Genomic DNA, 14,908 nt, shown 5'->3' with positions numbered 1-14,908 from the left:
TCCAGATACAAATATATACCAAAACCACAAACTAATTCCCACATCCTACAGCCACACCCTACCACTTCAGTTAATCCCTATGGGGGATTAATTCATTGAGGGGTTAAGACCCTCACAACCCAAACATTTTTCCTCTGAACCATCTTGCATTGTCTCATATGTGAGCTTTAGGGGGACACCTCACATGAAAATTATAACATTCTGGTTTTATTTTACTTGATTTTCAGATGAGTGAAAAGTTTGTGTATATTGCCTTAGTAACATAGAAATGAACATATGAATGTAGCTTGAAAATTTAATCCACACATATTATGAGTTTTATTGTTTAATTAAAATCACCAACAGACATTTTGAGTCTATACATACAAAATCAAATACTTAGGTATCTGAAATCTATTCTATATTTTGCATGCTTACATTTTATATAAATGTACACAATTCCAATATGTCAAAATTGAATGCATCAAAAGTTTATCTGAGGGCTCATGGTTTCAGAGGTCTTAGTCCTATAACTATGAGAACTCAAAAATTAATGAAATGTCATTTCCTAAAAAGTGCTGCCATTGAAATTTATCTATACTATACTATTGGCTTACTTATAGGAAATGTTTTATAATGTACTTTAGCCTTTCAAAAGAATAAAAGTTTATAAATAAAATATTTTATCAGAAACTTACTATATGCCAGACTTATCATTTTTATCACATACAAAGTCACTCTACATAAAAAATCCCATTTCCTAACATTTCTATAGTGTACTATCAATTGATTATAATGATTCATATGTATAACGTGCACCTATAATTGACTGCAACATTGATGGAAGATAAATATGGAAGTCCCTGATTCTAAGACTGAGAAATTTATTTATTTATTTATTTTGCAAATCTTACTTAGATCCATAATTGTAGCTTTATTAGCATTATGGTACAACCAACTGTAGTACATGGCCAGACATAATACTTAGGACTGGACCAGAGACAGCTATCAGATTAATAATCTCATATTAATCATCATGATCATCATCATTCTGAACAGGGCTGTAATAGTTATGAGTTGGTCATTTAGTTATGACTGCAGTTTTTCAATTCAGTTCATAATGCTGTAACTGTCTGTTCTATAAAAGACAAGGAGAAGCTGACCTCCATTGTCTTTTCTTCTAGAAAATAGCTAACAACTCACACATTGCAGGGACATGAGAATAAATTGATATTTGACATTTTGCATGGCAAATTTCTTGGCCTTCAGGGCTGTTTTGCCCATACTGTCCTATCATAAAAATTCCTTCATTTTATTGTATAACTAGTAAAGAATGTCAGTGAAACTCAGTACACATATTGTTAATACTATATTTTCTTACAAAATAGAATTATTTTGTAATATATTTGCAACCTTGACCATATCTCTAGGGTTGTAAATACTGTATCTGCAATGTCTGACATATGAGATAAACATAGATGATAAGAAATCAGTCAGAAAAGCCAAATAAATCAGTCTTCCTCTTCAAATATTCATGTTAGTTTTCAAAACTTTCAAACAATTCACTAGTCATAATCAACTCTATATTTTCCTCTCAATGCATTTCTTTGCTTTTTTTCTTTTGAATTTCAATGTCCCATTTATTGGGTGCTATTCTTCCATTTAATTTCCATTTGTGTATTCTGAGGCAATAGTCTTTCTCAAGCCTTTAATCTCCCTAGTTGATTCTATACATAATTCTCCAATATCTTTCAAATTTTTTTAGCCAGAAACATATACAACAATATGAGTGTTAATATTTCACTACATTACATGGGGAGATACTAATGGTGGTGGATAAACAATGTGTTATATGTATTATCTTGAATAGAGACAACAAATCTTAATAAACATGAAGGTAGAAATATGTTTGAAAAAAATCCTCAGATTTAACCACAAACAAAATTGCATGAAATTTGAATTCTAATACTTAAAAATATGAAAATTTTTAATTTTACCAGTCTCATAACACATACCTGGGCATGCATATATCTATGTAAAAATTCTCATTTTTTTAAAGGAAGGAATTTTTTAACACCTTTATTCTATTTATTTATTTGTATGTGGTGCTGAAGATGGAACCCAGGGCCTCACATATGCGAGGCAAGCACTCTACCGCTGAGCTATCGCCCCAGCCCCTCTCCTCATTTTTAACCACTACTGTAGTTTCTGAAAATTAATGTCATGTATCTTACAACACTATAGCATGTATGTTTAGTCCTCTAACAACATTTGTTTGTATGTATTCAATACTTTTAATTTTTAAACAATTAGAATGCATCCTTCATCAATTTCCTTGGTTTTATGTGTGAGAGAGATTTTCCTGGCCATTCGCTCACCTTTATTGCTGTAAAATTTTATCATAGAATTATGACATAATCTATTTATGTATTTTTTGTTGACAAACATTTAGATATCATCAATATTTTATCTTTTAAAATGTTACTTTTCCCATGAATGTTACAAGATAATCAAGAAATATAATAAACATTCTATTCCCCCAAATCTATTAAGATTGAGGAAATAAGCATTCCTCAAAAGACCAATTTCCCAAATTTATGTCAGAAGAAGTGGACATCTTATTAGACTTACATCTACTAAAGGAATTTGATTAATATTTAATATCCCTCTAAAACAGAATTCACCAGCCAGATAGTTTACTAGTGAATTCTATCAAACAATTAAGGAAGAAATTATTCTAATTCTCTATAATTACTTTCGGAGACTAGAAACAAAGGGAATTGTTCCTAAATCCTTCTGAGACTGACAATAATCTAATAAGAAACCAGAAGAAGGCATTATAAGAAAACTAAAGACCAATATCTTTTATGAACTTAGATATAAAAATCCTAAACACACTATTACCAAATATCATTCAACAATGTATACAAAATTATATATCACAACCAAGTGAAATTTAGCCAATTATGAAATGCTGATGCAAGATTCAAAAACAAATTAGTGTGATTAATTACACCAAAAGACTAAGGAATAAAAATGACATATTTGTATCAATTTATAGATAAAATGTTTAACAAATACCCAACTATCTTTTGTGATAAAACACCTTGAAAACTAGTAAATAACGAGTACTTCCTTAACTTTATAAAAAATGTTTAGAAAAATCTATGGTTTATACATATTTAATGATGAGAAATCTAAAATTTTCACACTAAGATCAGGGGGAAAAAAAAGGTCAGTCTCTCTCAGCACAGCTTTCAACATTTTAATGTATGTACTAGCTAATGCAATGCAAGAATAAAAAGAAATAAAATGAATGTATATAGGGAAGAAAAAATAGAATTTTCTTAGCCTTCAGACAACTTGATTGCATTTTAGGAAATCCAGAAGAATTGACAAAAAGCAAAACTTCTTAAACTAATTATAATAAGGTTATAGAACATAGTTATAGAACATAAAAATAAATGGCTTTCCTATATGTCAGCAATAAACAATAAGAATTTAAAATTTTTAAAAATATAATTTATATTAGCATTCTTCAAATTCATATATTTTTATATAAGTTGAACCAAACAAATAAAAGATTATATGAGCAAAACTATGAAACTCAACGAAAAATATACCAAAAATGGCTAAACAAATTGAGAGATATCCTATATTGTCTACAAAAAAGCTCAATATTGCCAAGATATCTGAACTTCCAGTTTGATATATAGATATAATGCAACTCCAATCAAAACACCACTAATTATAATGTATGTATCAATAAATGAGAGACCTCTAACCCAGAATTGTAAACTCAATAATGAGAGAACAATAGGGCAATGTTGGAAAAAAATGACATTTATTAAAAAAGTAATATAGACATGTATCTTAGACTAATACAAAAGGTATAGAGACTTCAATTTAAGAGACAAAACTGCTAAATACCTAGAAAACAGCATAAAAGAAAATCTGAATGACCGTATGTATGTTTATTGTTGGCTTTTGTATTCAAAGTCAAGGGAAAATCCCTCAAAGAAATAATTGAAAAGTTGTACTTGATTAAAATTAAAATATTATGATTTGTAAAAGACACTGATAAGAAAATAAAGACATTACAGACTGGGAGAATACATTTACCGAGGTATATCTGCTGCTAAAGGATTTGATCCAAATACACAAGTTTTTTAAAACTCAACAACAACATCAACAAAATGAGAAACCTGATTTTAAAATGGGCATAAAATCTGAACTGATACTTTTTCAAAAAGCAAACACAGATAGTAAATAAGTATATAAGAGCATATGTCATGATTCTACCTTTGTGACATTCTGCAAGAAGCAAAACTATAGAGAGATTTACAAGATTATCATTGCCAGGAATCTGAGTGGAGAGGGAAGTATGAACAGGCAGAGCTTAGAGTTATTTTGGGGTAGCAAAACTATTGTATATGATAATAAAATTTTGGATGCATGGGATTATTCACTTATTAAATTACATAGAATATGCAATATAATGAACCTAAAATAATGTATGAACATCAGGTGATACAGATTGCAGTAAATTTATCACTCTGATGTAGGATTTTGGTGGTGGGGAGTTTGTTCATGTCTTGGGTAAGTGAATGTCAGAAGTTTCTATACTTTGATTTGTGCTATAAGAGTAAACCTGTTCCATAAATTAAAATTTTCTAAAAGAAACACTGTTCAATAGGCATTATCATATTAAAAAGACAAAATAATAAAGCCATTTCAATTTTTGATCTATAAAGAACATTCAATAAACACTGGTTGGCTTTTAAAACAACTATATTAGACATGTTTCTACAACATGATTCATATACATTGATATATGACTGGAGTTGCTATTTAGGATAGTATACACACACTATTGTATACATATATACAAACAGTTAATACATATTTATAAAATACTTATAACCTTTATAATAATAAAATATTTCTAATATTCATTATACATTATTAATTATGCATATTAATTAATTAATATATTACTAACTTTACTACATTTTGCTAAATTGATCTCCAAAATATTTTATCCTTTAGGGAGGGTAAAAGAGATTCTGCTGCATACCATTGCCAAGACCTGGTATTATGATAAATTAATCTTTTTTCTAAATTATGTATACATTACTATTCCTTTGATTACTAGCAAGATTAAGAAATTTTCATGTTTTCTAAATGTATTTCATATGTATTATCTGTTCATATTTTTGTTCATTTTAATGTTTTTGTCTTTTTGTCAATTCTTTTAATTTTATATATTACATAATAATGTCAGATATTTCATATATCTTCAAAGAATGGCTTGTTCCTCACCTTCATTTTTTTCATGATATCATAGAGGTTAATAACTAAATGAGGTGAACTATCAATATTTTCATTTCTTCCTTGTACTTGCTTGGGTTGATTTAGCAAACTCTTCCCTAATGTAAAGTCAGAGATATGGTATTCTGTAGTTTCTTCTAAAGGTTTCATGATTTTGCACATGTACCCATTCTATCCACATGGGTATCCTGACATGAGGTACATGATTACTTTAAATACTTGTATTTTTCCTGATAATTTTTCCTGGTGATATTTCATAAGACCTCTACCAGAGATCAAATTATATCTCTCAGAACACCTTTGCATTTTCCCTCATCAGACCATTATATTCATCATTCAATTCTAATTCTAATAGCTCAGATTTCATAAAAGCCTTGCCTTGCAACTTACATTTTGTTTTTTCCCTTAACATTTTTTCTAAAAATTTCTTTCTTACTTGTAGTCCATTTTTCACCATTATTAACACCTTTTTTCCTTTCATTCTGAGAATATGGTGAATTACCTTAATTGATGTTTTAAATGATAATGAACTCTTTCATCTCTGAATAAAAGTACCTAGTCTTTTGTTTGTTATCTTGTGGGAAGTCCACTTTACAGAAGAAGTGTTGGCTTTTATTTGCTTATATTATTTGTCTTTTGTTGATTTCTTCTTTCAGCATTATTATTATTATTTATAGAGTGAACACATCCTGTTAGATATTCATTTGAAAAGTTTTAAGACATTTAAAATTATGTAAGACAATAATGTAAATATTTAGTTTAAGAAAATACAATTTTGAGAAAATTCTGATTAAAAAAAAACATGAATAAAATAGATGATAATGTTTACCTGATCCAAATTTAAAATTTCTATGACTTAACAGACTGTAAAACTTAAGAGGTTAAGAAAATATTCCCAGTATATATAATTTAAAAGACAGTGTTGTATTTTCTTGGGTTGGTTTAGCAAACTCTTCCCTAATACAAAGTCAGAGATATGGTATTCTATAGTTTCTTCAAAAGGTTTCATGTTTTCACACATGTATTCTCAGATATTAAAGAAAGTTTAAAAAAATCAAAATGGCAGAACATAAATAGTCAATTTGTAGAGGGAAAATGTCATTTAGAAATCCACATAAAAACAAATATATGTATTAATACTCATGTGTATTAATATTATGTATTAATGTATTATGTCAAAATTTTCATAAAACTGTAATATAACCTATGGCCTTCCTGCCTTCCTTCCTTCCTTCCTTCCTTCCTTCCTTCCTTCCTTCCTCCCTTCCTCCCTCCCTCCCTCCCTTCTTTCCTTCCTTCCTTCCTTCCCTTTCTGTGTTATGGGGTTCAAAATGCAGTATTGTCCAGGGGCACTCCCTGTCTCCTCTAGCTTGATCCACATTACTTCTCAGCAGCATCTTCCTCTTTTCATCTTCTCATCTTCTCTTGCGGTCTAATCTCATCTTGACCTCCTTTGCAGAGAACCCAGATCAACACGTGTCGTATGACAAACTGTTAAGATTCAAATAAGTTCTGTATTTTGTACACTGGCAAATGTATGTTGCCTTTTGAATTCTTGTATTATGAGTAATCTTTTTTTTTCCCATATTTTTCTGTTGTCTGAACATTTGCACAGGATATTTGTTTCTTTGTAATGTTAAAAAATAATATATATGACAGACATAAAAATGAACCAACAGTACCCTATCTTCCTTCATTTCTTTCGGGAGTGGGTACCCAGGATTGAACTCAGGGGCACTCAACCATTAAGCCACATCCCCAGCTCTAGTCTGTATTTTATTTAGAGACAGGGTCTTACTGTATTGCTTAGTAACTTGATATGGCTGAGGCTGGCTTTGAACTCTCAATCCTCCTGACTCAGTCTCCCTAGCCTCTGAGATAACAGGTATGAGCCACAGTACCTGCCTTCATTACACCATTCTATAGCTGAAATTTTACAAGATGAGATGAAAATTCAATACTTTTATCCTGAATTTTAACCCATATGTGTTCTTTTCACTTTCCACATCTCTGCTAATATCTCTGCTAACAAAACATAAGTTTCAGGGACTCCATGTTAAACACATTAATAAAAATTAGAAATCTGAGGTAGAATTACTTTTGTTTGGAAATATTTAAAACAAAACAAAACAACAACAACAACAACAAATCTTTGCAGCGTGTCTACATCTACATTCAGCTCTCTCACCATTAGTAAGCAAAGGCATATGGAAATGTTGCTCTTCTGTTACAAAGACATGATCCAACCCTTTGGATAATTCCTTTTCTCAAGAAGGTTTAGTTTACAGTTCTTTAGAGATCCCATTTACGATTTCCTTCCTTCATGGGAAGACTTAATAGTCAACCTGGATCTTTCAAAGACACATCTTTAGACTTTACCCATTCTCGAAGTAAGAGCTGTATGCAAGCTCACTATTCCCATCTGTTCTGCGATTAGTTCGCAGAGATGTTCTGTGCTGGACTACTTCCGAAGGAGCACTTTTACACATTCCCTGCTGACTTTAAACATCTGCTTTCACCACTCATGCTTCTTTGATGGTCCTTTCTAGTCTTCTGTGTGCATTTGAACTTATACATGTCTTCAAATACATTTAAATTTTTATTTTTGAAATACATATCTCCATAATTCAGCTATTCATGTTAGAAGACAACAATGGATACTATGGTAAATTTCTAATCTGCTTCACAATTGCTGCTAGTTATTTGATATTCCTAAGTAGTAAACACATTGAAAACAGGGTGCATCTCCTTAAAGTAATTTAAAACCTTTTATAGTACATAGCAAGAATTCTCAAATGCATACATGTTTAATTAATGAACCATGATGCTATTACTCTGGAGAAAGCTGAGAAAGAAACACCACTAGTCATTTAAAATCGCATTCACTGCATTGAGAGTATAAATTAGCACAATTTCTTTTAAAGAGCGCTATGACAATATATGTTGAAAATTATTTAAAGTTTCATTCTCTTAAATCATTTATTTTAGAGATACGTTTTAAACATAGTAAGGCATATATGAGTAAGGGTTTTGTTATATGGATGTTCTATGCAGCATTGTTTTGATAATGAAATTTTAAGTTAAAAACATAAAAATGTTTTATGAAAACAATATTATAACCATACAGAAGACACTATGTAGTCATTAAAACAAAATTTTAGAGATTATTTAAACACATGCTTAAATTTGATAATTTTGAAGGTAAAAAACTGATACATTAAATCTGTATGTATATCATTTATTTATTTTAATAATCAATTAATTTATTAATATACTATATTAAGTTATATTATAAAATATAATTTATTGATTGATGATTTGATGTAGGAAATAACTAGCATTTTCTTATATTTGTCACCTATATTTTCTATTTTTTTCAATAAATCTACTTAATTTCTTCAATTAAATAATTACACAGTTTGCAGGCATTTTAAAATACTTTCAAAGGATATTTACATACATAGAAAATATTCATGATATCAAATTAAGCAAAAATCTCAAAATTTTACTTAAAAAATTAAGCCCAAACTTATATATTAAATTTTTAAGATTTTTTTTTTTTATGATTAAAGACTAAGTGGGCAATATGTGCTATGTTTGTATGTTCTTTAATTTTTCCTTGTTTTTTCAATTTTCCATGATGGGCATTCTTTTGTATAATTAAATATATTAAATATTAAAACCGAAACTCAATTATTGTCTAGTTTATATTCCAAAGTATTTCTTGAATACTTTTATATATTGGAAGAAAAGATGAGTTGCAGGCACTCCATGTTAAACACATTAATAAAGTGATTTTTTCTTTATGTAGCATACCATAAAGCATACTTTCATAAAATAATACTATGTATTTTAGTTAATAGGGTATGCTAAAGAATAAAGTCCTTGATTATGAAGAAATGACTGTTTTGTATAGGGTAGCAAAGCTTTATGAGACACAAATATATCTCCAATTTTTCTATTTTTCTATAGTTGAAAATATATATAGCCCTGACAGGGGGATGTCCAATTATGCAAATAAATTTTCATTGTAGAACTTTATATCTGTTTTCCTTTCTTTGTTTTAACTAGTCCATACTGAAAATCTTTTAATGTTGTTGAAGCCAGAAAAATTCTGTTCTTAAATAAGAAACTTCTTTTTTTTAATGGAATGTTGATATAACACATTAGGCTTATTTAGTTTTTAGGAAAAAATGGCTTCCTTAAGATTAATAGCTTTAGTTCCCTTCACTCAATTAATGACCTACTCAGGGTAACATTGATACCCTGGAGATGTGTTTGCCTGTTGTGGAAAGCATTACACAGCCAGATCATTTGATGTAGAAAATAACTAGTGTGATTGCTTTGTACTTAAGCTTGTGTACAAAAAAATTCAAGCTCATGGAAGTCTCCTTAGTGCTTCTGCATGTACAGAGTCTTTCCATATACCAAAATTATAACGACATCTAAGCATTTCTCAGCCTTGGAAATATCAACTTTTGGGGCCTGACAGTTTTTTATTGTGGTGGAGGTGGCAATATTGTATACATAGCAGGATATTTAGCAGCATTTTAGTCTCTAGATAAAAGGATCATTCTCCAATGTTACAACGAAAATGTTGACAGTCACTGCCATAAGTTTCCTAGGACAAATAGCTTCTGGTTGAGAATCTCTGTTCTAAGGAAAACATAAAGTCACACAAGTTCATCATAGAAAGAAGGATAGGCCTGGATTTGTACCTGCTTTTACTACAGAATTTCACCAGATCTTACATACTCCTTGTTTCTGTTTTCTGACCTGTACTATTTGGATACTATTGTTTGTATCTACATCACAGTTTAAAATCCATCTTCATCTCTCTGTGCTTCATAGTGATTGTACATTCATTTTCCAGTTGAAGTATATTGATTTCAAGAAAGACAAGCAAAGGCAAGAGTGAAGAGTAGTCCCTGCTGCATGTATCCAAATCTCCCTGCTGGGGATTTACTCACCATGTGAAGGCATGTTTCTCTGGGAAGATTCTTTAGGAAATATTTCTTCATTGCACTAATAGAGTTAACAATTTCATATTTAAGACTTCTTGAAGGAAATTACTCAGTGAATTCCATATTTAAGATTTTATTTCAATCTGAAAATATATTAAAACCACACCGAGATTGTCTAAGTTACCTGAGACATAGGCACAAATAACTGGATACATTTTTCTGAACTATATGGCAAAGGTTTGAGACTTTTCATACTGGAAAGAAAATCCAAATTAATGTCTTTGACTACCCCTCCAAATATCATAATGATGTCATTTAAAGAAAACTAAAACAAACAAAAGTATATTAAAACCCACAATTCTATTGAAGTGTTTCTTTCCACACTGAGATGACCACAGAAACATTATACAACTTTTCAAAACTTTTAGACTCAGTGATTTCTCCCTTATTGGTCATATTTGACCACATCAGGCCCATAACAACAACAAAAAAAGTGTGTGTGTGTGTGTGTGTGTGTGTGTGTGTATCAAATAAGCAAAATGTCAATATCTGTTTAAAGGAATACTTTCCTTTCACCTTATATAAACGGTTTTTATTTTATATTAAAGTAGTACTCAGATTTCTACTGTATGTATACATTTGATGATAAACAAAGATAAGTTGAGTTATTACAGTGGAAAAATGAAATCTAGTCAGCTTCAAAGAATGATAAACAGGAATTAGTGGAATGGAATGGCAGGTTTGTTTTTCTTTTTTTATATAGTTGAACTTAGAATTTGAAATTTGAGGCTACGATTAGTGGTCAGCACAGAAGGGAGAGAATACAGTATAAGTTAGAGGACTTATGTTTTCAGATCAGGGAAAAACATAAAGGCTGAGGATCTGCTGTGAGCAGTAATCTGCATATATCTAAGATTTAAGAAATCACAATATTGTTTAGCAGTGGTTTTCCTTGTGCAGAATGTCTTTCTCTTGTTCCTTATGGATCCTATATGTCTTTTAAGATAAAGGTCATAGAAAAGTTTATTACAGTAGAAGAGATAACCTATTTAATACTTTATTTAGTCTAATATGTAATTCTTCATCTAAATTGGTTGATCATGTTTGGTGTGTCACTAACCCTTGTGCTCATTTCAGCTATGGAAGCTCATGAGATCTAAATTTGGAAATATATCTTTATACAAATGAAGTGATAATAAAAACAAATATCCCTAAAGTCACATAGCAACCATTATTTGTTCTCATGCTGGGTATTTAGTTTTATTAGAAGATATTGACTATAGCAGTGAAGAACCAACCATCTGAACTGACACTTGCAGTTGAATGACACTCTCAGAACAACTTCAATCATCATCGATTATGGACACATAGGACATTTTTATAATCAACTGAAAAGATCACATTTAAAACGATCTGAAATTATGAAAAGATTCTGCCTCTATTAGCATTCACACAGTGTTACTTAAAACACTACTTTTTTTTTGTCCTCACAAAGTTATCCAAATCATGAGTTATTCTTTTCTTGTTTGTTCTAAAACAATCTTCACTTTTCCATTTTAGGCATCTCTACCCAATGTTGTGAGCTCATTGATTATATTTTCCTTTTACCATCATCCAAAAAAAATCTAACCCGAGATAAATCTGTCTATACCTTATAGACTGAAGCCCAGTCCAGGAGGAAATCTACCCATGATCAAGGATGGTTACTTTATGTGTTAACTTGACTATGATAAGGGACATCCAGACACCTGGTAAGACATCATTTCTGGGTGTGTCTGTGGGAGAATTTCTGGATAAGATCAGTATTAGAATCAGACTAAGTAAAGAATATTGGCCCTCACCAATATAACTCAGTATTATACAGTCCACTGAGGGCCTTAGGAGAGCAAAAAGCCTGGACAAGGCAAATTTGCTAATGTAAATTTAGAGTCAACAACCTGAACTGAACTTTGTCATCCTACTGTATTTTATCTTATCTTCTAACAGTGAATAGTTCATTTTTTTCCCATTCTTATCAAAAATATTTTTCACATCCAATACATCCATTTTCATTTTGGCAAGATGTCCTTTCAAACTCATCATAGGAAGATTGAAGCCAGAAGATAAGAATATGAACTTCCTCCTACAAACCTGCAAATGAATTTACCTACTATTTTCTGCTTCCTATTAATCAATGGAAATGATCTTTCTACCTGTTGCCTATTTCTAATCGATCCTTCCCCATCATAAGTCTTGTTTTGTCTCATCTTGGAATCGATCAAACATCACTTCATCTGCTACCTCCTCTCTCTCCCTTTCCCCTATATGTGATCACATTTTTCTTTCTATGTATTAAAAACAACAAAAATATGTATTAATATTAATGTGTATAAATATTATGTATTATGAAAAATATGTATTAATATCCATTTTATATTGTCTCTTATTCCATAAATAAAACTCACTCCATTCTTTCCAAGTTCAATTTTCCATGAAACATGGAATGAATATTTTTTTTAACAAAACATGCAAAAAATCCCAGGATTCTTTAGTGTAAAAAAAGAATGGATAAATACATAAGTCATCTAAGTACAAGAGAAGAAAAGCGGAGAGACCCAGGGATGAGGTGCAGACCATGTTTTGGTGTTCATGTCTTATACCAGACTTAAGACTCTGTCACTGTGAACTAAGATAGGCCAAAGTTGTTTTTGTTACTAAGTTGAGATGACATTTCAGGCAGCCACAATGGAAATGGTGCTGAATTTGAAAATTCAGGTTTTTCAAAGATCTAAATGAATGCTTTTTTGAAAGAATAAGATTTGTGTGGTATTCTTTTATTTAATGGAATAGACTTTCAAAATATCTCTTTTATTTGCAAAATTAGGACTTTTTTAAATTAAAAGTTTATGGCAAAGTAATCAATCTTAGGTCTTACTAAGTAAGTTTAATAATGTTATCTTGCACTTTCAGGATAAACAGAATTCATAGAAATAATGTTACTAACTATGATATTATAATATGAAAAAAATTAAATCACCAAAAGTACTACATCTGCTAGAATATCTATGACTGTTTGTTTCATGGCCTTTTTACTTGTGTTTTTGGAGAAAAATGTAATTACTTATTTATCTGAAAATAGTCACTGCAACTTTGTAGAATTTTTTTTCTGTTCCCTGTTATATCATTTAAAATATATATATATATATATATATATATATATATATATATATATATTCTTTTTTACAATAAACTACTACTAAATAATTTCTTAATACTTATGACAAAGGAGATCTATATCTCCCCATCTAATCTTGGGTAATAATATATTCTTTCATGTAAATATATTTATTTTCAAATCAGAACATAAATTTATATTCATAAGTAATACTGTAAAGGGAAAAAAAAACAGCCTGTTACCATGTTACCATTTTTTTTCTAAATTTAACAACTGTGTTTAGAATTTACATGTGAGATTTTATAGAGTGACTTCACTTTGTTATTATATTAGCAATTATATGGCCCATTAATTTTATACATACATATACACATATATGAATGCATACATAATCTCTTTCTTTAAAAAGTGAGCAAAAATGATCCACGGTAACATAATATTTTGTTTATGTTTGTTAACATAATATTATATTGGTAGTAGCTTTTATTTTTACATTAAATTTTGTTTATACTATCATAGCAGGAAGCCAACACATTAATTATGGTACATAGGTTCTTTGGGAGATAGAAACACCAACTGGAGATACATAAAGAAGAGATATTAATGAAAATAATATACTACACAATTGGCGTATGTAAAAGTGCTATTATGTGAGATATTAACTAATTCTTATTTATTTGATAAAATTAGAGAAAGTAGATGGTCATTGAGACTTATTTTCTCTAGAAAAAAATAAAAGGAGAGATTACCTATGAAGCTAATGTTTGAGCAAAACCAAGTTATTTTTATTTCTATTGCACTGTGAAGATCACATGCACCATCATAAAACAAATTTTAAAAACTACACATTCAGAAAACATGCACTAAGTACAAAGTCTTATTAAAATCATACTATGTTAAAACATGTTATTATGTGAATATTTTAGGTAGCTTTGTATCATATGTTAAAGGAGATCAGTTGATTGAAAAAATATCTAAATGAGTGTGCATACATATGTAAGCACATATTTCTGGAATGGGGAGGGACACTGAGATGTCAGGCATTGATTGCTGATTTGTAGTACCGAAACTTCAAGCACTGGATTAAATCATTTAAAGAAAAATGTTTTGGTGGTAAAACAAAGTGTCTTGAAGAATAATAATTAAGCATAAAAACATAACTTACAAAAATTATTCTCTCAGAGGTTTTTGTACTAACTCACATACCATGCACCATGTCATTTTGATATTTTGGTGGACTCCTTGAGTACAAGAAGACATATTTTCTATGAGTTTAATTGGAATAAACATTCCCTTCTAGTCTACAAAGAATCATTTGGTAAAATAAAGCATTGTTTTAAAAAAGATACACTTGCAGTAAAACTTAAACAAGTGATTTCATTACATTACACAGTAACATCAATTTTATATCTAATGTAGCAGCAAGTAAATTAGGAAATGTAACTCTTACAGATATAAATAAAAATAAATCTTATCATAG

Source organism: Marmota monax, unplaced genomic scaffold (genome assembly GCF_021218885.2).
Source record: "Marmota monax isolate L192 unplaced genomic scaffold, Marmota_monax_Labrador192_F-V1.1 WCK01_AAM20220418_F8-fsc00053, whole genome shotgun sequence".
Taxonomy (NCBI): domain Eukaryota; kingdom Metazoa; phylum Chordata; class Mammalia; order Rodentia; family Sciuridae; genus Marmota; species Marmota monax.
Note: the sequence above shows the minus strand (reverse complement) of the source record.